We start from the raw sequence: 21,115 nt of genomic DNA, 5'->3' as shown, positions 1-21,115 counted from the left end.
CTCTGGGCACACAACTGGAGTGAGTCTCTGTGCTCAGAAGGTGGTAGAGAAGTGGGAGAGATCCTTGGTCTTCTTGCTGGATTTGTAGTCAGAGAAGGCTCACCCACTGATTCGATCATTTATTCCAATGAATACCTGTGAAATGTCTACTGTGTGCCAGGCACTGAGTCGGCATCGAGGATACAGAGAAAAACATAGTTTCTTAGCCCTCAGGGAGGTCACAATCTAGTATGGGAAATGGATGAGTAAGCAGGCAATTGCAACTCAGTGTGGTAAGTGCTTTGGTTGCAAGAGGAAGTGGAGGCTCTGGAGCCCACCAGAGGGACATGCGGGGCAAGGAGCATTTCAGGCATGAAGCACAGAACAGGCAAAGCCTTGGAGACAAGAGATGACTCCCAGGAACAGAGAGTGGTAACTTCAGTGTGCTGTAGCCTGGGGCGCAACAGAACAAGTGGGGGTTGTATGTGCTTCTGATCTTTTCCTGTAATTGGACTAGCTCTTCCTGGGAAACAGTGTTACACAGGATACTTGGATCCCAAATACTCTCATCACAATGGTTACCCCTTACTATCTGAGTAAGTGGGTTCGGAGGGCTCAGCCAGGAACCTAACACACATAACAATGTTTATTACAGGCAAGCGCAGCCTTATTTTTAACATGTCTTGGCAAATGAACCAACTGTTTATAATTTGGGCCTGACCTACCACGGGATGCGTTACAGGCCACAGCATCTTCCCCGTGACACTCCCTGGCAACAGGTGGTGGTGGTGGTAGTAGTAGTGGCTATTGGTATATAACAGTGCAGTTTCTTTCTGAGTTGGAGTTTGTTTGTTTCGAGACCTCAAGCAGCCAGACGGTGGGGCCACAAGAGCAGAGAAGAGCCCAAGATCCTTAGGACTGAGCCCGCTACACACCTTACTGACATCTTGGGGCTGTCTTGCCCACCCACTCTTTCCCCACAGTTGAATAGACATAAAGAGTTAACTGTCATTGGCAGGTTTGACTGTGATGTACACAGGCATCAGGAGGTACACAGACAGTGCACGTGCCCGAGAACAGGACATGCGCTAACTAAACTGGGTTTGGCAGGACCCTGGGAAACAGAGATCTTCAGTCTATTGGGCATCTGTTACGTGCCAAAGCCCTTTACATACAGCCTCTCTCTCCCCGATCAAAGAAGTGGCTCCTAGAAAGCAAGCTCTGGAAGAAGACAGCACTCAGACCATTTGTCACCTGACCTGTGTCTCCTTCGTCTTTTTTCCACCTTCTGTCCTGTCCTCCCCAGTCACACTCTAGTTCCTAAATATGCCACGATATATCTATCTATATCTGTATCTGTATCTATATCTATATGTCTATATCTGCATCTGTATCTCTCTGTATTTAGTAGTAGTTCTCACCCAGGAAGTGGCGCCAAAGCCCCTGATGGAGTGGTGGGGCATGCATTTGGAAATGTGACGGGGCACTGCGGGGTACCATGTTGACTGTGTACTTGGGGTGGGAAGTACTGCTGATACTTATTTAGTGCCTAGTGGCAGGGATGTCAAATGCCCTCCAGTGCATGGGAAAGTCACATACACGTATGTTTGTCCTCTCAACCTGCCAACAGCACCCCCTTTGAGAAACACCACTCTCTAGGCTCACATGCCTCATGTTCTGCCTGGAATGCTCTCATTCCTGACTCACTGTTTCCTTTGGTTAAGTCCTTCCAACCCTTCAGAACTCAGCAAGGACATCACCCACTTTAGGAAGGGCCCCCTGGCAATTCCTCCAGTTCCAGACCCTCCCACCCCAGTCTGGACTGGGTGCCACTCTCGTGTACTCCGTGGCATTCTTTGCTGGAAATTATTGACAGCTCCATCTTTTACCCATAAGTCCCCAGGCCCTGGCGCAGTAGCTGGCACACAGGTGCAGAATGGCAAAAATCCTTCTACAAACAAATGAGTGACATAACATGATGTAAAGGTAAACGTTCATTTCAGAATCGGAAAAGAGTCAGATCAGAGACCACTAGGGGGATGCAATTCTTCATATCAGATTGGTGGTTTATAATTTAGAAAGCTTTCATAATCCAAAGCAAAGCAAACCCAGAAACAGATAGAGCAGGCACAATTATTATTTTAGTGGAAATCGGGGTTCAGAAAGGTTACAGGACCAGCCCACGTGGAGTAGCCATTGTGCAGCAGAGGTGAATTAGAGTTCAGGCCGTTGGCTGGCACGAGTCCTCTTTCAGGGCCACAGTGCCCTGCGAGGATGGGCTAAAGCTGGCACAGTTATCAGGCAATTCTGCAGTGGAACAAAGCCAGCTGATTAGAGAGGTGGTTCAGTGACAGGCAAATATAAACAATTAGAAGGAGACAACCTGAAATCAGGAGCCTAGAAACTCTGCCTAATGTAATCATTATTGAGTTTTCCTATCTTTGCTTTCAGAAACCTTTATGAAAACTATTGCCAGATGGTCTTCTGAAAGAGGAGAGTAATGAACAATTATTCCAGCCTTCGTTCGGGGCCTGAGCAACTGGAGAAGAGATATTATTACGATGGATCTCACAGCTCTCCAGATGTGGCCCCTCAAAACCAGGCTCCTTCCAGCCACTCCAGACTTTTATAGGCAGTTGGGGTGAGAGGCTTGGCTTGGACCCCAAGAGGCTCCTTCCTCGCTATTGCCAGTAGTCCTTGGAGGTCCCTCACATTGGGGGTTAGCGGCCATTCTTTGGTGGCTATGGGGAGATCCTATAGGAGACTGTTCTGTGTGGCATGGGAAATGTAGCCCAGCTCCCACTCTGAAAGGCCAGTGGAAAGTAAGGTCCGGAACACAGAACCCACGCCCACAGATAGGTATTGCCATGGGGAATCGGGCCTGCATTGTACCTAGGCTGCTCTGAGGCTCGCTTTTGCTAAAACTCCCTCACCCTGAATTGAGGCAGCAAACGTTTACTGCATTATCTTTAAAGTAACTTCCTAAAATCTATACTAAACTTTCGAAGGACAAGTGTAACCAGTTCAACCACTTTTCCCTTTTCATTTGCAAATATCCTTCTTTTTTCATGTAATTAGCAACATCCTCTCCTTTGTTTTCTGTAAAAGGTAACCACTAAAGCGAACCTGTGCATAGTAAGTGAGGACCATCCTCAATGTAATGTGCCCAGAAAAGCAATAAAAGCCTGTCCAGGCAAGGGACAGGGCCGGCCCTCTCTTTCACTGAGAGAGCAGCCGTGTCACCCCTTTTCCTCCACAGGATTTCTGTAGTCTGCGTGAATGTCTCATCTCATCCATAGTGCCACGGACACTGTTGGCCGGTGTCTGCATCAAGATCCTACACCAAAGAGGATTATTTGAAAATAACGGTGATGAAGCAGAAAGAATCTTCCCTGTCATCTTTTCCTCGGGAAAAGAGAAGGTCTGAGCTGGCCTTAACCTAGTGGGGTGACGTGGACAGAAATGGATTAACCAGGAAACCAGCTGGCCCAGTTGCAACCCAAGAACTCACACCAGAGCTGGCCTGAGCCTAGGATTACCATTTAATATTCTACATTTCACAAATGATTATGTGTCAGATGATGTTCTAGGCACTGATGATACTAAAATAAGAAACAAACAGAACCTCTCAAAATCACTCATGGGGCCAGAGTTCCCTGCCTACCAGTCACAGCCACACTGGTTGGGTCTCAGGTGTCAGGATAGCCCTTCCCAGACAGGCACAGTGTTCGCAGTAGAAGCGACTCAGATCAAGCACCCCTGACTCCTTCTGCTCAGTCTCTTAGCATCCCCTCTAGGTTGCCTGTGTATTTCCTACAGGGCTCTGCCCAAAAACCTGTCAACAAAACCCAGGTGGGATCTGCTCAGCACAGAGTAAAGCAAGGTGATCACTTTCCTTGATCTAGGCCGTCTACTTTCACTAATGACTTCTGAGTTCACTTTCCCTTTCTTGGCACTTTCGTCACATTGAAGCATACTGACAGGTAACTAAAACTCATGTCTAATAACTCTATCAAAAAGGGAATTCACAGTAGGCCTAGTATAATTTATTCCTATGAAACCCAGAACGCTTTCTTTCCTAGGTACTTGTAAACCATCCCATTCATATTCTTCTATAAAATTATGCTTGATAGAGTTCCTTAGCTTACAATTTGATCTTTGTAAATGCAAAGTGTCTTTCCCTAGCTCCAGTCTTTAAGAAATTTTACCTTTTCCCTAAGATCTCATAAAAATCAGGGTCTGTGATTTGGCAATTATATGCTCTTTCAAAAACCTGCAATGTCACTTGTTGAAGCCAGGAGGCTTAAAATTTATTTAGAGCAAATGTTTTTTCTATTTTTACCTCCCATATTTGTTTCCTAGGGTTGCTGTAACAAAGTACTGCAGAGTGGGGTGGCTTATAGCTCCAGAAATTTATTCTCTTACACTCCTGGAGGCTAGTAATACAAAAATCAAGGTGGCGAGCTCCCTCTTAAGTCTCCAGGGGAAGACCCTTCCTTGCCTCTTCTAGTCTCTGGTCACCCCAGGCATTGCTTGACTAGTAGGTACATCTACCTCCATGGGTACACGGCTCTCTTCTCCCTGTGTGTCTCTACCTGGCACTCCTCTCCCTGTGTCTGTTTTTTCCTCTTGTAAGGACACCTGTCATGTTGGATTAGGGCCCACTCTCATAGAGTATGACCTCACCTGAACTTGACTACATCTACAAGACCCTATCTCCAAATAAGGTCTCATTCATAGGTGCTGGGATTTGGGACTTCGACATGATTTTAGGAAACACGATTCAACCCACAACACCTACCGTGGGAGAAAGGTCAACATGAGGCCTGGGCTGAGGTAGGCTCACATGAGAATGACCTGGTTTTCCCACAGCACTGTCCCCTTGAAAACAGCAGTTAAGATAAATGGGGAATGCTATGTCTGCTTCACTTACAGTGTGCATTAGTGGAGCCGTGAGGTGACTGGCAGGAGAGAGGGGCTAAGCGTTCTGTGTGTCAAGGTGACCTTCACGCTCCTTGGCTCTCATCCCTGGTACATACCCCAAGCAGGAGAGGAGCAAAGGAAGCTTCTGGGCCTCCTGACGAGATGAAGGTACTGTATCTCCTGCTTTGTCTCCTTTGCCAATACTTACTAACTGTCTTATTAGATCGAAGCTGCCTGTGTCTGACCGGCAGCTCAAACCCTGTGCTGCTGGCCAGCCCTGGTGTGACTCCTTCTCATTAGCCCTCAGAAGCCCTTTCTCAGTCGGAGGATGTCCTTCACAGAGAAGACTGAAGCAAAAATACAAGGCCCTGCCATCTGCTGATACAGCATGCTACCCCTTTTTAATTCTTTTCTGGCTCTGATGAAAAATAAAAAGCAAAAGCAAGTCAAAAAAATGCTCGTTTGGTTTGATCCAACTAATTCAAAGCTGTCTCTGTTTGTCCTGAGTATGCTTGAAGGTAGCCTCCCAGTCCAAACTCCGGACTCCCAGTGCACTGGCGTCCACCCTGAGGAAAACGCAGGTATCAAGTTTCTCTCCGCAGTTTCACGATCGCACTTCTCATTTTGGCAATTACATGCGAGGCGGTGCCAGGTGACTGCTTGCTTCAGCGGTTTACTCTAAGTCGTCAGTGCAGCGGTTCTGACTACCAGCTTGGGAGTGAGTTAGGGATTCTATAAGCAAATTTACCCGCGGTGTCTGACCTGGTGCACGCGGAAACCAGATCTGAGCAGCTAGGGCCGAGCCCGGACTGACGGCCACTAGGAACCAGGAGTTGGCTGATACGGGTGCATCGCTGACAGTGCCCTGCTAGACGCTGACATCCTCTCCCCTATGTTCCTTCCTTTCTGTCCCCGTGAAATGGATTATTTTTCAACCAACATGCAGTTCAGGGAGAACCTTACAAACGTTTGTATCTGTTGACCAAATAATCCCACTTCTGGGCCTGGACTCCAACAGCATAGATACGGGCCAATCTCAGAGAGCCCTGCTTCCCAGGCCCTGCAGAGTGCGAGAGCATTCCCCAGCTCCGCGGGCAGGGCGGTGGTTTCTATGGCAACAGGCTCCTCCCCCAGGGAGCCAAGGTCTCCTCCTGCTAAAGAAAAGCTGGCGCCTCATGGACAGGAGATGTGCGTGCGATGCTCGGTTTATACAATATCATGAAACCCTTCCCCTCTGCCCCACACTCCCCACCCCATGTTTCCTTTTCTACCCTGATTTCCCACCGCGAAACGCGACCACTCTGTAAAATACCTGATTCAAATGGTGGCGATGGGAGTGCCAAGGGAGGGAGGGGAGAGCGTCCTGGCCTGGCAGTCCGCCAGCGCGGGTGCTCCCACTGTGGCCCGTTCTCTTCTCCTGGGACCGCGGCTCTCCTGCCTTCCACCTCCGAGCTGACCTGACCACGGTGCCCCGGAGCTAAGGTGGGACCTTCTCTCTCTGCGTGCCTGACTCTACCGAGGACTTGAGCTCAGGGCTTTAACCTAGTACTACAGGATGGTACTAACGTTGGGGTCCCGACACTTTGGTAGAGGGCTGGGGGGAGGGGGGTAGCAGAGTTTGCCACCCCAAAATATGCCTTGTTGGGATATTGATTATTTTAAATTGGTTATTTTTAAGAAACAAGAGACTGGGGAAAAACCTTTGACCTTCCCCCTAACTGCCTAAAAGAATTTAGATAGAAGACTGGCTCCAGGAAAGGAGCGAACAACTTAGAAAAGGAGAGTTTAATCTTTAGTGTGTGGTAGATAGGGAGGAACTAGCAAGGCCCTTTGGGTCAAAGTCCTCTCTGTGTCCTATTGTTAAAGACGACCGAGAAAACATTTATTTACCAAACCTTTGCTTTCCATTTCCATGTGAACTGACTTCCTCCACTTTGAGGTCCCAAACCGAAACACCCCCCACCCCCTTCTCCTTAGCTCACCAGGCATACACAGGCCTTAAGTTCCTGACGTGCCCTTGTCCCATAATCTTATGGAACACTCATAGGTACATATACATCATAAATTTGGTTATTTTCTCCTATTAATCTGTGTCCTGTCAATTTGATTATTACACCATCGAGAAGAACTTAGAAGGGTAGAAAGAAAATTTTTTTTCCCTCCCTCGCAATACCCTGGGTATCTGAGAATAGCTGAACTTGACCTCACCTGCAGGAGGCTGCCCCCGCCCCCCACACACCTAATCAGGAGGGAGGACTTTCCTAAGCAGCACATAAGGCGCTGTGCCACACTGGGCTCTCACACCCAGTGTTACAATCCCACTGTGAACGTCAGCATGCAGCTGTAACCGAGGCATGGGCTCTGGAGACACATCTGTATGTGCTCTGTGCTCAGCCTGCTCGTTGCCTCTGGAAGTGCATTTATAAAATATCGCCTCATAAGGCTGCGCTGCTGACTAAACGGCACAGCGTGTAAGGGCCTCAGCACCAGAGGCCCGAATGCCGGCAAGTCTCCAGTTCGGGTAATCAGAAGCTGCGCCAGCAGTGGTGGAGAGGATGCGCGGGTCTGAATCCTGGTTCAGCCACTGATGACTTCGAGTGAGTAAGGTAACCTCTCTGCCTCAATCTCATCTTTCGAGTAAAGGGGATAATACCTACTTCATAGATAATTGTGAGAATTAAATGACTTCGTCTATGAAAAGGACCTACCTCCGCAACTGACACAGAGCACACCGTCACTAATGTACTGAGCAGCAGTATTTCTAGTAGTATTGCCGACACAAGATCTATGAGTTCCCTTAGGAATGCCTAATGATTCACTTCTGTATTCCCAGAGCCTGGCTCATGCAGGGGTTCAATAAACATTTTCTTTTTTTGATGAATGGACTAATAAAACACTACTCCCTATTAATTCTTTTCTTATGCCAAATAAAATCAATAAATGAAAGTGGGCAGAATCATGAGAAATCAGGAGAGATACATCTACACACTTTTTATCATACTCTCCTGGACCCAGCCTCCCCCTTGGCCTTGTTGCCCACTTAGCGCTGGCATCTCCCAGCTGCCTTTGACACAGCAGAGTAGGAGGCTGGAGCGTTACTTTGTTGCTCTTGGTGCTTCCTCACATCAACTCCCAGTCCCCCGCCAGCTCCAGAAAGGAAGAGGGTCGCTGTTCAAGCCCATCTGCCCCTTGCTCTTATGAGTATGGACCAAAAACGGGGGTTCTATGGAAAGTAACCTCCCAGGGTGATCTGATCATAAATCCCTAATTGGGTAGGTTAGGGTGGGTAGTCATTCCCCAAGCCTATAACTTCTTTAGTGAAAAGTCTTAAGTCAGCCCTGTCCATTGTTCTTGCGCATCTCAGTTAACACACCTTTGAAATGCCAGAGCAATGTCCCTCCAAGGGGATATTAACCCTCAGGAGAGCACATGATGTGGCGAACTATCCTGTAATCCCTTCCAGCCTTGCTCTCTCCAGTCTTCCTCACAGCCCCTCTCTAACTTTAAATGCATAAAAGGAGCTGCAAAACTCATTCTTGGGGGCATTTGAGACCTTGCTCCCTGGCATATGTTGTCAGCTTGGCTCAGATAAACTGTTGTAAAAATGCTCTACATGTTTGGACATTTCTTCCATTGACGTAAGAGGCCTGTGCCTCACGCTGGTCAACAACCAGTGGAAATGAGTCTCTCTAGCCAATGTCTCACCTTTAGAATCAGCGGGCTTCTTGGAAAGGTAAGAGAAACGATTTCTTTTGGCACCCTTCCAGAGTCAAAGATTCCCCTGTGATGGAACTCGTTGTTTCTGGACGTGAGAATAGGAGGCCTCGCTTTCGCATCCTCCCCAGAATGGACATGCTCCAAAGGACATACTGACTTGCCTAGCTCCCTGCCTCGAGGGTTGGCAATGTGTCCAGGCTGGGTGCCAGGGAAGCCACAGTGCCACCACATGTTAGGGGAACAGGAACAGGCGAATAGGAGCAGCTGGGCCACAGCAGAGGGGGCGTGTGCACCGGTCAGGTGAGACCTGCCAGGCCCAGCGTGCCGTGCCCACACTGGCACATCCTGGTATGAGGTAAGCCACCTCAGTGCCAGGTGGAGCCATCCATGGCCTGGGGGATAATGCTGAGGGTACCCAGCTCTTCCTCAATAATTATTCCTTTGTCCCATCTCTCTTCTTCCCCTCTTCCCTTGCCTATCACCACTCCCCATCTCTTTCCTTCTGTCAGCAAGCTTCTCCTGTGTGCGGGGCATTGCCCTGGGGCCCACCTTGGTCACCGTCCTTAAGGAACTTGTGCACTCTCATGAGAGAGACAAACGTAAAACTCGAACAAACAATTTCTATCTGTGGCCTCCACCTCAGCCCCGCCAGGGTGCTCATGGATATTCTCCCACCGACTGGGACAGCGTTCAGAGGCTGGTGATGATCCAGACCCTGGAATCAGACAACATGGGGAAAACCCAGCTTCGACGCTGACCAGCGGTGTGATTGGGGGGAAATTATACCCCCTCTCTGACCCTCCTCTTCCTCATCTGTAAAATGGCAATGAAAGAGTGCACTTCATAGGATCACTGTGTAGAGTAAGTAAGATAGTGCCTCACAGGCGCTTAGCACCGTGCCTGGCACAGACGGAGACTCAGAAGACGTCAACTGTTGTTGACTAGGGTCGGGGCAACTTGCTCCGTAAGGGGCCCAAGAGGAAACAGTGTAGACTTTTGGCCACACCGTATGTTTGAACTACTCCCTCCTCCCGTGTCCCGGGAAGTGCCCTTCAGCTGTGCTCCAGAAAACTGCACTTATAAACATTAAAATGTGAAATTTTATGGAAATTTCACATGTCACAGAATATTATAATTTTTTCTCAAGCATTAGAAAAAGTAAAACTGCCCTGGCCGGTGTGGCTCAGTTGGAGCATCATCCTGTAAACAGAAGGGTCTTGGGTTCGATTCCTGGTCAGGGCTTGTACGGGAGGTGACTGATCAGTGTATCTTTCTCACATCAATGTTTCCCTCTCCCTATCTCTCTCTCCCCCTCAAAGCAATGAAAACTTGTCCTCAGGTGAGGATAAAAATAAAAGACATAAAACCGTTCTTAGCTCACAGGCTGTACAAAGCGGTCAGTGGGCGGGATCGGGCCTGCAGGCTGTAGTCGGCCCACCCCTGATCAAGCCTAATGAAATGGCTGGCACTTCCTTTCATGGATTTGGCTTCAAAGAAAAACCTACTTGGTGGGTCCATGATACCCGAATGCAGTGTCTGAATATTAACTCAAAAGCCCCACTAACTTTAACAAGGCTATAAACCACTAATCCAAGGACAATAAAAGTTTCCTACAAGAAAAACAATGCCTGTGATGTATTCGTGCACAAGCAAGGGTAAGTAAACAATGCCGACAATTTACATGTGCACAAGTTAAGAAATGGAAAAGGCAGTCAGCTCCTTAGATGCACGTCACCAGTACTTTGTGGACAAAAGCTCACTGTCTGTCCCCACTGGCGCACGGATGAATTGTGTGTGTACTTCGCTCCTCTGTGCTGTGCCCAGAGAAGCCCAGCTGTAGGCCACGCCGTGCAGGGCCACCACACCCCTGGGTTACACACAGACGCTGAGGGCAGACAGAAGGTGTGGTGGGCGAAGAAGGCTGAGAAAATGAGAGCAGGCAGGAGAAACCTGCCAGAAAACAGGCCGAGTCTCACCGCCATAGAAATCAGACTGCAAATGATTTTGTTATAAAACAGTCAGATCCCCAGGAAATGCCATGTAATCCCTAATTCCCTTCCTTCCTTGCCGTCCCCCCTACCTTCTCGAGCATCTGTGAGTGGATCTAGGGCCTTGTGCTCGCCTTTCCACTGCCACCTATGAAGAGTTTTACTGTCTAGTTCATATCAAATTCCTCGAAGGCCAGAAATTCTTTCTCTAATGCTATTTAAAAGGCCATATTCCAGACACATAACAATTAATAATTAAACTTGTTTCCCTAGACTCAAAGGAAATGCCAAGCCTTTCTTATAAAGCCACTCCAAGAGTCAGACCTGCTCTGCCACATCTTTAAAAAAACTCATGTGCCACCCACCCATGTCCCCCTGTCATGACTGGATGAGGAATCTACTCGACTGAAGGGTTGAACGGTCCTCCAGGCCGGATGTCACAGTAATGCCATCTGAATTGGGGGGGGAGGGCTCTCCTCTGGGAAGAACATGGTCGGGGCACAGATGTGTGTCCATAGGTAAGTCATAGATAACCTGCTGGGTCCCTTCAGAATCGCCTCCTTGTTTTAACTGCAGTCTGATGAAGAAAGCAAGCGAGACCTCTTTAGAAAGGAAAAAGTGAGGAGCTGGAATCTGGCAGGGAACCGTGGCCAGGATGTCCCCAACTGTACCTGATGCTCCTTCCCTACCTGTCTAGAAGCACAAGCCCAAGGTCAAAGAACTGGGCGTTTTCTTTCATCTTTACCCCACCACATGCTGTGGCATTGAATCTCTAAAGGGGTAAGAGCCACCCTCCCTGGCAAGTGGATCTCAAGTCTCAGACCAAATGACCTCAGTCAGGGGCACAAACTCCATCACTTCCCAGTCCCACCATGGGGCTTATTTCTCTCCCCCAGCCCCAGGCCAGGCTCCTACCCCGCCCTGCTCTCTGCCCTGGCAGGGCCTCCCCACCAGTCACAGGAAGAAGGGAGGCACAAGACGCTCTCATTTTTTCACAGAATCAGAGGCATTTAAAGTTGGAAAGAGCTGTAGAGATAATACTTTCTCTAAAGCACGGGTCCTAGTCCAGGGGCGGGGCCTGTCCACATGGTTACCTCTCACTTTTGCAGGGTCCCAGAGGCATCTCTCCAGAATACCTGGAGCTCCGTGGCCACACCCAGTCTGATCCCCATCATACAGACAAAGAAACAGGTCTGGGGAGGTGACGTGACTCCTCCCCACACCCCCACGCCACACAACTAGCAAGTGGCAAAGGCCGAGGCAGAATCGGGCCTGGACGCATGCCTCTGGTCTGCCCCACCACCCTCACTGTACACACAGCCCCGGGAGCCCAGGTCTGTGCAGGCTGCCCGTTACATGACGGGGACAGAAGTTCTGCAGAGACTCCTCCCCAGCAGAAACGACTGGGAATACAACAGGCACAGGTTTGGCCTGTGAGAACGAAGGGAGAATAAAAATACTATATTGAGGAGTAACAAACAGCTCCCATAGCACAGCTGGTCTGCTGAAGGAGTTAATGGCTTAGAGTTTATAAACATGCAAATCCGCAAACAGCAGGAGTTCCCAAGACAGCTGAGGAACCGGAACCCACCCCAAAGGAAGAGGATAGTAAAAGGTTAAAACTTGGCCCATCCTCATGGCCAAGGGCAGGGAAAAAATAAACCACAACATCCTGTTGGAGGGGGATTCACAGAGAAGGCAGACTCCTGGGACTGGAAAGAAAAAAGAGATATGAGACATAATAGATGGAGGCTGAAGACTGTACCAACTCAGCACAGTGAAGCAGCTGTGTATCTTCAGGGTGACCTTGACCACGAATATCTGACACTAAAACAAACACAGAAGAGCGGGCATTAAGTCACTCACAGTTGTCCAGACTGCGTGTGAAGCCTTTTAACCTAGTCAAATTTGACAGCAGGCTGAAGGGGTGGAAGTATCCTGCCTTACTCAAGACCTGCATCGTTGGCATGGATGGCGGCCATGTAGGGCCCTTCTTTTTCGTGCTCCCTCATGGGCCCTAGTGGAATTGCCATCCTGCTTCTCCACAGCTATTAACACAGGTCAGTTTGCCCCCAGAAGGGGAAGAACCTGGTCTTAATTTAGACTTGCCCATGAAGCATATTCATTGTAAGAACATTTTATATTCCTGTTTTCCCACTGATGCCACCAGCCAGTGCTCTCCTAGCAGCATTCTGGGACCTTTACCCAGCCTTCCTATGGCCTCCAGCTTCTGTTCTTCCCACCATCATTCATTCTGTCTCTGCCAGTTCTGGATTTTTCAAGAATCAGTCAAGCCATTACTGCATTCTGAGATCTGAAGTCCAGAGAAAGAGGTGGCCTCTCCCTGGTAAGTGGCCAAATCACTGGGTCTTCATGAGAGAGGGGTCAGCTCCTCACAGAGATCTTTGTTCCCACGGGTCCAGCTGCAGTCGTCACCATTTGTAACGACTTATCTATTTGCTTGCTTGGCTAGAGCTGCCCCCTCCCCCCACCACCCTGTCCATGCCGTGATTTTAGCCAATATGAAGACAGTGGGAAAAGAAAGTGTCAGGGAAAGAGGGAGAAAGGGAAGAGGATGATGACCACAGGGTGATAGGATTAAAAAAAGGGTGGGGGCCTTTATTTTAAAGTCATGTTTTTAAAAATATATAGTTTATGTATAGTTTGTGTATTCGCTCCTCCTGGTGTTCAATTCTGTGAGTTTTGACAAGTGCGCTGTCTCGTAACCACCGCCACTACCAAGGCAGAGAACGGATACCTCACCCCCACACTCCTGCTGAGGGGCTTTGGGGGAAGAAACCAAGGTGTATTAGAAGTAGGAAGGAAGGAAGCCCTGGAAAAGGAGGAAACGATGGCTCCAAACAGGAAAGGAAGGGTTAGCTGAGGCAGTGAGACCCTGGAGATGGCGAGGAGGCAGAGGGCTACTCAGAATGGGTTAATTCAAGTGAAAAGGAACATTTTCCAGCTTCCTATGAGCGGAAGGAAGGATGAGGGCATTCAGGGTCTGTGATGTATGTTAGGAGTAGATTCCTAGTTGTCTCACCAGCAAAACCCTTTCCTGCTCAGTAAGATGTGAAATGTTGCATCCCATCACTTCCCCCTTGGAGGTATTCCTTCCCATTGCAATTCCCGCCTGCAGGAATCGCACCACAGTGGAGTGCAGGCACAGGGCTGGATTCCTTGGGCTGTGTGCCCAAATTCTGCAGCCATGCAATCCCGCAGCTATTTTAGAACTGACAAACTTCAGAATTCTCCAAAGTTCAGTGCATCTGCATCTTTTCCTGTACCATCCAGAGGAAAAACTTGGCAACAGAAATGGCTTCAATCCTCCTAAATTCATGTGACAGCCGTAAATGACTCACTGACAAAGAGCTACACGGTTTCCACAGACAAGTCCTCGGGGCATGATTCAGTAAAGTCCCTTCCTAAGGCCTGTGATGTCACTTCCATCTCTCCTCGTCTTGGTAGTCCCACGACTGCCACCCAATTCGGGTGTGGGAGGCAGAAGGGTGCTAAACCGTAATTCTAAAACTGTGGGTGTCAACAGTGGGTTGGGCATCAAGTTGTGGGTTGCAACCAGCCTGTTTAACAATGAAATAGAATAGAGAACAGAATAGAGGGCAATAGAATAGAATAGAGGGCTAAGTGTGATCTCATGAAACTTTTGTTTCCTTGAAATATATGTCTATAGAGGACTGCAACGTAAAATGTGTTTCTGCCGTGGGCCACAGCCATGGTCACGTGGGGAGATGTGGGTGTAGAAGTGTGTGGATTCTCTACTAACAGTGGGACCCTGGGCGGGTTACTGCTGAATGTCCTTGTGGCTCAGGTAGATCCATAGTCTGTAAAATGGGGGAATAACAGCATGTGTTATACATGGTTGGTGGAAGGATTAAAGAGAAAATTCATGGAGAGCATTACGGTGTCTCATTAATAGTCAATGCTTATTATTATAGTTTCTTTTCCTCCCTAGGTCTATGGCCCAAATCTTTGTTTCCTTCCCAGACCTTTCTCTGAGCCCAGAACTGTGAACTCAACAGTCTGCTTGACATCTCCACGTGGCTGTTTCACAGCGTCTTCAGCTCAACATGTCCCAACTTGAATTCACTGCATCACCACCTTCTCTCTCCAGTCCTCGCCCCTCCTACCACCACTTCCTGTCCCTGGGCCCACAGGCACTTCTGCTGCTTCTCCTGAATTCACTCTTCTGAGAGGCGCCAGCACTTCATACTGTGATCTGATCTGGAAACAGGCCTTCGCAGAGGTCATCAAGTGAAAACGAGGTCATTAGGGTGGGCCTTAACACAATATGATGGGGGTCCTTATTAAAAGGGGAAATTTGGACACAGAGGCATGCCTAGAAGGAAGACACAAGGAGAACCCCATAGAGAAGCCAAGGAATGCCTGAAGCAAGGAGAGGCACAGAACAGATTCTCCCTCACAGCCCTCAGAAGGAACCAACGCTGCCTACACACCTTACAGCTCCTCAGTGTCAGTCCACGTCTCTCTGCCTGGCACTGAAGGTCCTCTCCTATTTGGCCCCATCCTCCCTATTGAACTTTAATTCCCACAACTTCCCTACCTAGACCTCTTCCAGGTAGGTTTCCCCACTAATCCGCATCTGGAAGATGGCTCTCCAGCTTTTCTCGGGATGTTCCCAACAGCCTATTACGTCCAATTCACTTCCCTCTTCCATCTAAACTTGCACGTTCTCTAAGGGCTAACTGTAGCCCCTCTTCCTCAATTACGCTGCCCCTGACTTTTTGGCCTGTGGTCACCTCCCTCTCCTCTGAACCATCTTTGTACTTAGCATTTGTATCATGTTAGATGACACTAGATTATGCCTTATTCACATAGTTCCCTCATGGGTTAAATTTCATTATTTTTTTTCTAGATGTTTCCTGCATGGTTTGTCTCCTCAGTCACTGTCCAAAGGACTCTGGGAAGATGTAGGAACATGCAGGTGCAGACTCAAGGCCCGGCTTTCTCTCCGACGTTGTGGAACGGGACTGTGCACCACAGGGCAGAGCCCTGTGCTCCCCTACGCCACCTGGACGGAGCCTGGGGAGAGTGACCTCCCGGGGTATCCACATAGGTTAGAGTTAAATTTTAATAATTAATCTCTATTGCAAATTACTTTCCCAGACACCTTCCTAGATTTCTTTTCTCAGTAAAACATGAAGCTCTAAAATGAAATCTAGAGCTTCCCACAATTCTTGCATGACTTTATCACTTGTCATAAAATCGAGTATTATTGAGCATTTTGGTTTCGACAGAAGGATGTCCCAGGTATGGGTTCTAACTCTTGGGTTACTGGAAGCCACCGGTCTTCTCTGAGCCTCACGTCTTACCTCTCACATCTTACCTCTCAGAGCCATTATGAAGATACGATGGAATAATTTCTGAAAGTGATTTTTTAAAGGTAAAGACTTGCTCAAATGTGAGATTAAATCATCACTGTCATCTCAGTGCCAAGTTAGCTCAGCTCAAAGTTACCTGCTAAGCTGATGAAATTATGGGCTCGAACCAGTGAGCTGGTGCATCTGGATTCATGCCACAGGGGCCAATACATTTCATGACTAATAAAGGGTGAGAGGAAGAATGGGGAAAATGGCACAGCACATCCTGGGGGGTCGGCAGGGTTATCTCATCAATAAAAGAGGGACAGCATACAGTCACCTCAATCTACCTTAAGGCATGCAGTATCCCAGATTCTCGGAAGAAATGACTGATAGTCCCCGACATAATCAGCTCTGGTGCAAAAAATCCACAAGGTTTTGACTAAGTCAAGAGTTTATTTTAGGTTTTCTTCCGTAATTGAGTTCTACTGGGTTTAAGACTGAAAGCTAACCGAGAATTGATCCAATATGCCTGCGATACAAAAGGCAAGTCAGCCTCTGTCACTTTAGAATCTCAGTGTGGTTCATCCCTTGAGCATACTGAATTAAGAAAGAGCCAAACCCTCACTCCCATTTCCAATGAGGACGAGCTTGAGTGGTACAGAGTCAACACTCACATCTACAAACCACCAAATTTCCCCTGCAAAACCAGCCATATGAATTTAGACTTTTCATCTTAATTTAAATGTTTTTACTTTAAAGGGGTTCAATTAGCCCTGGCTGGTGTGGCTCAGTGGATTGAGTACTTGCCTGTGAACTGAAGAGTTGTAGGTTCAATTCTGGGTCAGGGCACATGTCTGGGTTGCAGGCCAGGTCCCCAGTTGGGGGCGTGCAAGAGGTAATTAGTCAATATATCTCACTCTTCAATGTTTCTCTCCCTCTCTTTCTCCCTCCCTTCCCATCCTCTAAAAATAAATACTAAAATATTTTTTTAAAAATTAAGGAATTACATTAACTTTTTTCTTTTACCTCACCTTTGGTATTTGTTTCACAAACTTTATACCCTGGCCAATGATTTTGAGTGAATCAAGTGATTGTTTTAAGGCTGCAGACACCAAATACAGCATGCATGTTGAGTGTAATTATTGTAGCAGTCAGTATGTATAAAATTTAGAAAGCTAGGCCCTGAATTTCTCGGAACGGAAAAACAGATCTAAGACACAAGCAGGAGTCCTGGGCTTCTCCACCCGGAATGACCCGGTCCCTCTGGTCTTCAGGTTAAGCTCCAGTTTCCCTTGACCACCATCCGCAGATACCAGCTGGAGGGAAGTGCTGAATAATGAAGACAGAAGACCAAACTACTCATAGAGAGAGATCTGGCAGCACTTCGGTGAATGCATTTATCCAAAGGACTGGATGAGGAGGTGATGGTTTAGGGGAAAAAATCCAGGAAAAGAAATCTAGTTAGTTCAATCGAGATTTAGCTCTAGCATGGAGCATCCTGTGCGCCATAAGCCCAACATGCCAAGAATATTTTGTGCCACATTATAAATAAAAACCAGCTCCCATGCAGATGGAATTCAGAATTTCATAACCCAACAAATCTGTCTTCCTTTCATTACAGAAACTGCTTTAACTCTTCAAAGCAAATTCTTAATTATTTCCCATTGTTGATATTGTAAAGGCTTTTTAGAAAGTAGTATGAATTTGATCTGTAAGAGATGCTTATTGAAGATTCAGGAACAAAATGAACAAAAAAGATTCAGAAACTTTGCTTAACAATGTAGGTGGACAAGTAAAATCCTTGTAGAGGAAATCCCAGAGAAATCCAATATGCTTTCTTTTAATGAAATTGTGTTAAAAATGAATAAAACACACCTTCTTCTGTGGGATCTATAGCTGAAGTGGAGCTATTAGAGCAAATCTCATGAGAAAAAGGAGCACTTTGCACAGGCCCCCCCAAACCCTTCACCCCCACACCTTTCCTTTTCAAGCTCCTAGATCTTTTCCTGTTGTCTTGGTGGATGTTGTTTTGGCAGCTTTGAGTGCAGTTTAGCCTTCAGGTATTAATTTCTTTGTACCTCAAGTTTCTCAACTGAGACATTTGAGGAGGAAGGGGATAAAGGACCCTCAAAGGGTAATTACTACTTAATGGCTGAAAATAGAGGAAAAGACAAAAAGATTGTAGTCAGCTTCTGCTCATCCTTCCTCTAAGCAATGACACCCTGTCACATCACTTCTTTGTACAACAGGACTGTGTGGCTTCCATGTGACCTGGAGCAAAGGAGAGCATCTATCATTTAGGGCTTATGTTGTAGAGTGGGTGGCACAACAGAGGGATGAGACACTGCTTCTCTAAAATGCAAATGACTTTGTAAAAAAGAATTCTTTTTACTGGTAGTAGGAACTGGAGACCACATTCTCTAACTAGTTGTTACATTTTAGTTTGATCAGTGGCTTCATATTGGCTCAGATTTAGAAGAGAAAGACATCAAGTCTTGGCCATTTGTTTTCTGCAGCAATCAAGAAGCAAACATTCAGCCCCTGTGAGTAATTTTTTATCCACTTTGCTTGGGCGACTTCTGATTGGCCACGCTAAATAAGGGGGGAATCCACAATATGGGCTTACATTTCATGAGAGGTTCATTTTTATAATCTCCTCCTTTCACTAATATGGCCATTATTTTGCCTTTTAAATAAGCAGAATCCAATGCATGGGGTTAGTAGAAGCAGCCCTGGATATATGCTGAACAATAAACAGGAGCCAGCTGTCCCAAATCTGCAAGGAGATGATTCACTCACCAACACCAAGGAGATTACTACCCACTGAGATAGCCTGTGTGCAGCTAAGGCAAACTGTACAGTTAATCTTGAATTACAAAAAAAAAAGTGGGGGTGTCAGAACTGACTCCAAGCTTCCCTCCTTTTGAGTATCCTGCAAGTTCCTCCCTTTCCCTTCCCCCTCCTTTGCTTCTAGTTCACTATTTTAATTCCCAGCAGAATCATAACTAAGGCAGGTTTCCCAGCAAATAAGATAGATGGGCCCACTCCCATTGTATCTAGTTGAAGAGATACAGGCAAGCTAAGAAGATGCAAATCCCATTCAACGTGGCTAATGCCTTTTTTATCCCTAACTGAAAGACAAGGAAACTCTCCCTGTTTGGAGCTTTTATACCATAGCGTTGACACCATTGTTGAATGTGCAACACTAATTTAAATAAATTGCATGTAGTCAGCAAAAGAGAGTCCTTTGTTTAGTCTAAGAGGCTATTTTCATGATTAAGGAGACCTGATCTCATCCTCTTAATTAAGGCGAAGCTCAAGGATATCTATCATTTACCCTCCAGTCAGTTTGATGCTGGTCCACTTAGTGTTGAGCAGCATTATAGGAATAAAGCCAATTACCAAATAGGGGTTTTGGGTTTAGGTAGAAATACAACTTTGCCCAGGTCATATTGAAAGAGCCAAGAACACACCTTCCGCTACCAATAGAAGGAAAGCTCAGGTCAATGGACCATCTCGATTTCCTTGGGAAGCAGGTGTAGCTGGACTAGGGAAGAGGGTCCTACCATGGCCCTTGACAGTGAACAGGTGGATGAAGGATGCTCACTAATGTCTGAAGGTACCACCCAGGCTCGAAAATGCCTTCAAGGCTTATGCTCTGCCTTTTACACTGTTGTATTTTCAGTCATAAAGCAGGGGGTTGACACATAATATTTGTTCAATAAATCCTGTTGGCTGGCAGACTCAGCTTGATATACATCTTTCCTTTCTTCTACCTGATTGGACACAGTCAAACACAACTGCGTCTACCTCATCTTTCACATTTGGGGTCTTATGCCAAATCTCTCTTTTCAGGAGTCTTACACTGAGAGACTTCACTCTGTTTGCTTCCTGGTCCTTGAAACTATCATCTCTGAGGATCAGCAATGGGAGTCCCGAAATTCTAGTCCTGGTCCTAACGGCAAATAAGCAGGTCAGCAAGACTTGACACCTCTCTGGATATTTTGGTTGAAAGCAATGGCTACATTGAAACTAAAAAAGACATCCTTCACCAGCAGGCATTCTGAAACCTGGAATATATGTACAATAAGGAGATGGTGATTTAAAAGGCTAATCACCTCCCAGAACTGCAATTGCCTCCAGCATACTTCCACAAATGGCTCAGGTTCCAAAAGCCTGCACTCCTAGCTTCATTCATTTCCCTGCAGTTAAGGCAGAAGTGAACCTGCAGCCACAGCTCCTATTTGAGCACCTTTAAACCGTCATAAATTAATAAAGATGCTGACAGGCACCGGTTTTGTTGGACTCAAGGGCACATCCGCATCTCCCTGGCCAGCCCTTCTGCCTACATGATTTCATCTAGACATCCAGTATGTTATGAAAACGAAGAGCATCCTGGAAATTCCAGGGTGAAGATATATCTGTTCAAGGATTAAGATGAGAGTCAAAGGTAGGATATGCAAAAAAAAATAGAAAGGAACCAGCATTAGTAGACAAAATATTCGCCACCTGAAGCTCCGTTTCTGAGATTGAATTTCTACGAAACTCTAAAAATATATGTATAAAAGCTGAGTGGCCAGTAAACAGTGCCTCAGTGCCCTTAGATTTACTCCCTCCCTCCACTTCCCCTTTACCTATTTATCTCGAAGCTTCTACTTGACAATCCTTCTAGTTCTGACCACATATTATCCCTATCAAAGACCATTCTCTTCCAGAGAAAATACTAAACTAAACTCACAGATGACTTGCAGGGACTCTTGCAGACCTGCCAACTAGGAAGTCAGACTTAAGATCTAACACATAAGAGCCTACAAAATAATGGTGGTGATAGAGTATAATCATAATTCAGCCTTGACTCAAGACTTTTAAGATAATCTTAGAAAGGCTTCTCAAACAGACACCCTGGAATATATTTTCACATGAAACCCAAATGGAAAACTGTCATTGTTCAGATCTGCATCATTAGCAGCAGCATCAAAAGCATCTTCCAACATAAACCTTTAGAGCCTGTACAAATCAAGCTAAAACTGCCTTTTGGGAATCAGTAATCCATGATGGAATGGGTGTAAACCAGGCAGTGGAGTGGTAAGAGAGGAGGAAAATTCTGAAAAGTGTTTGCTCCCCAGATTTCAGGATTTCCAAGTGGTATTTTCTTTCTTTCTTCTT

The 21,115-nt window shown here is 46.8% G+C and overlaps 1 protein-coding gene and 1 non-coding gene across 9 annotated transcripts in view; both read right to left on the bottom strand.

Annotated features, from left to right (window-relative positions):
* TRIM2 (tripartite motif containing 2) overlaps nucleotides 1-21,115 on the bottom strand; it is a 122,284-nt gene that overhangs the window by 57,888 nt on the left and 43,281 nt on the right. The window lies entirely within an intron of this gene.
* On the bottom strand, nucleotides 15,500-15,703 carry LOC112312727 (small nucleolar RNA SNORA73 family). Its single transcript, XR_002975616.2, has one exon. It is a non-coding gene; the product is annotated as a small nucleolar RNA SNORA73 family (small nucleolar RNA).

The sequence above is a fragment of the Desmodus rotundus genome, chromosome 9 (genome assembly GCF_022682495.2).
Source record: "Desmodus rotundus isolate HL8 chromosome 9, HLdesRot8A.1, whole genome shotgun sequence".
Taxonomy (NCBI): Eukaryota; Metazoa; Chordata; class Mammalia; order Chiroptera; family Phyllostomidae; genus Desmodus; species Desmodus rotundus.
Note: the sequence above shows the minus strand (reverse complement) of the source record. Positions and strands in the feature narration are given on the sequence as shown.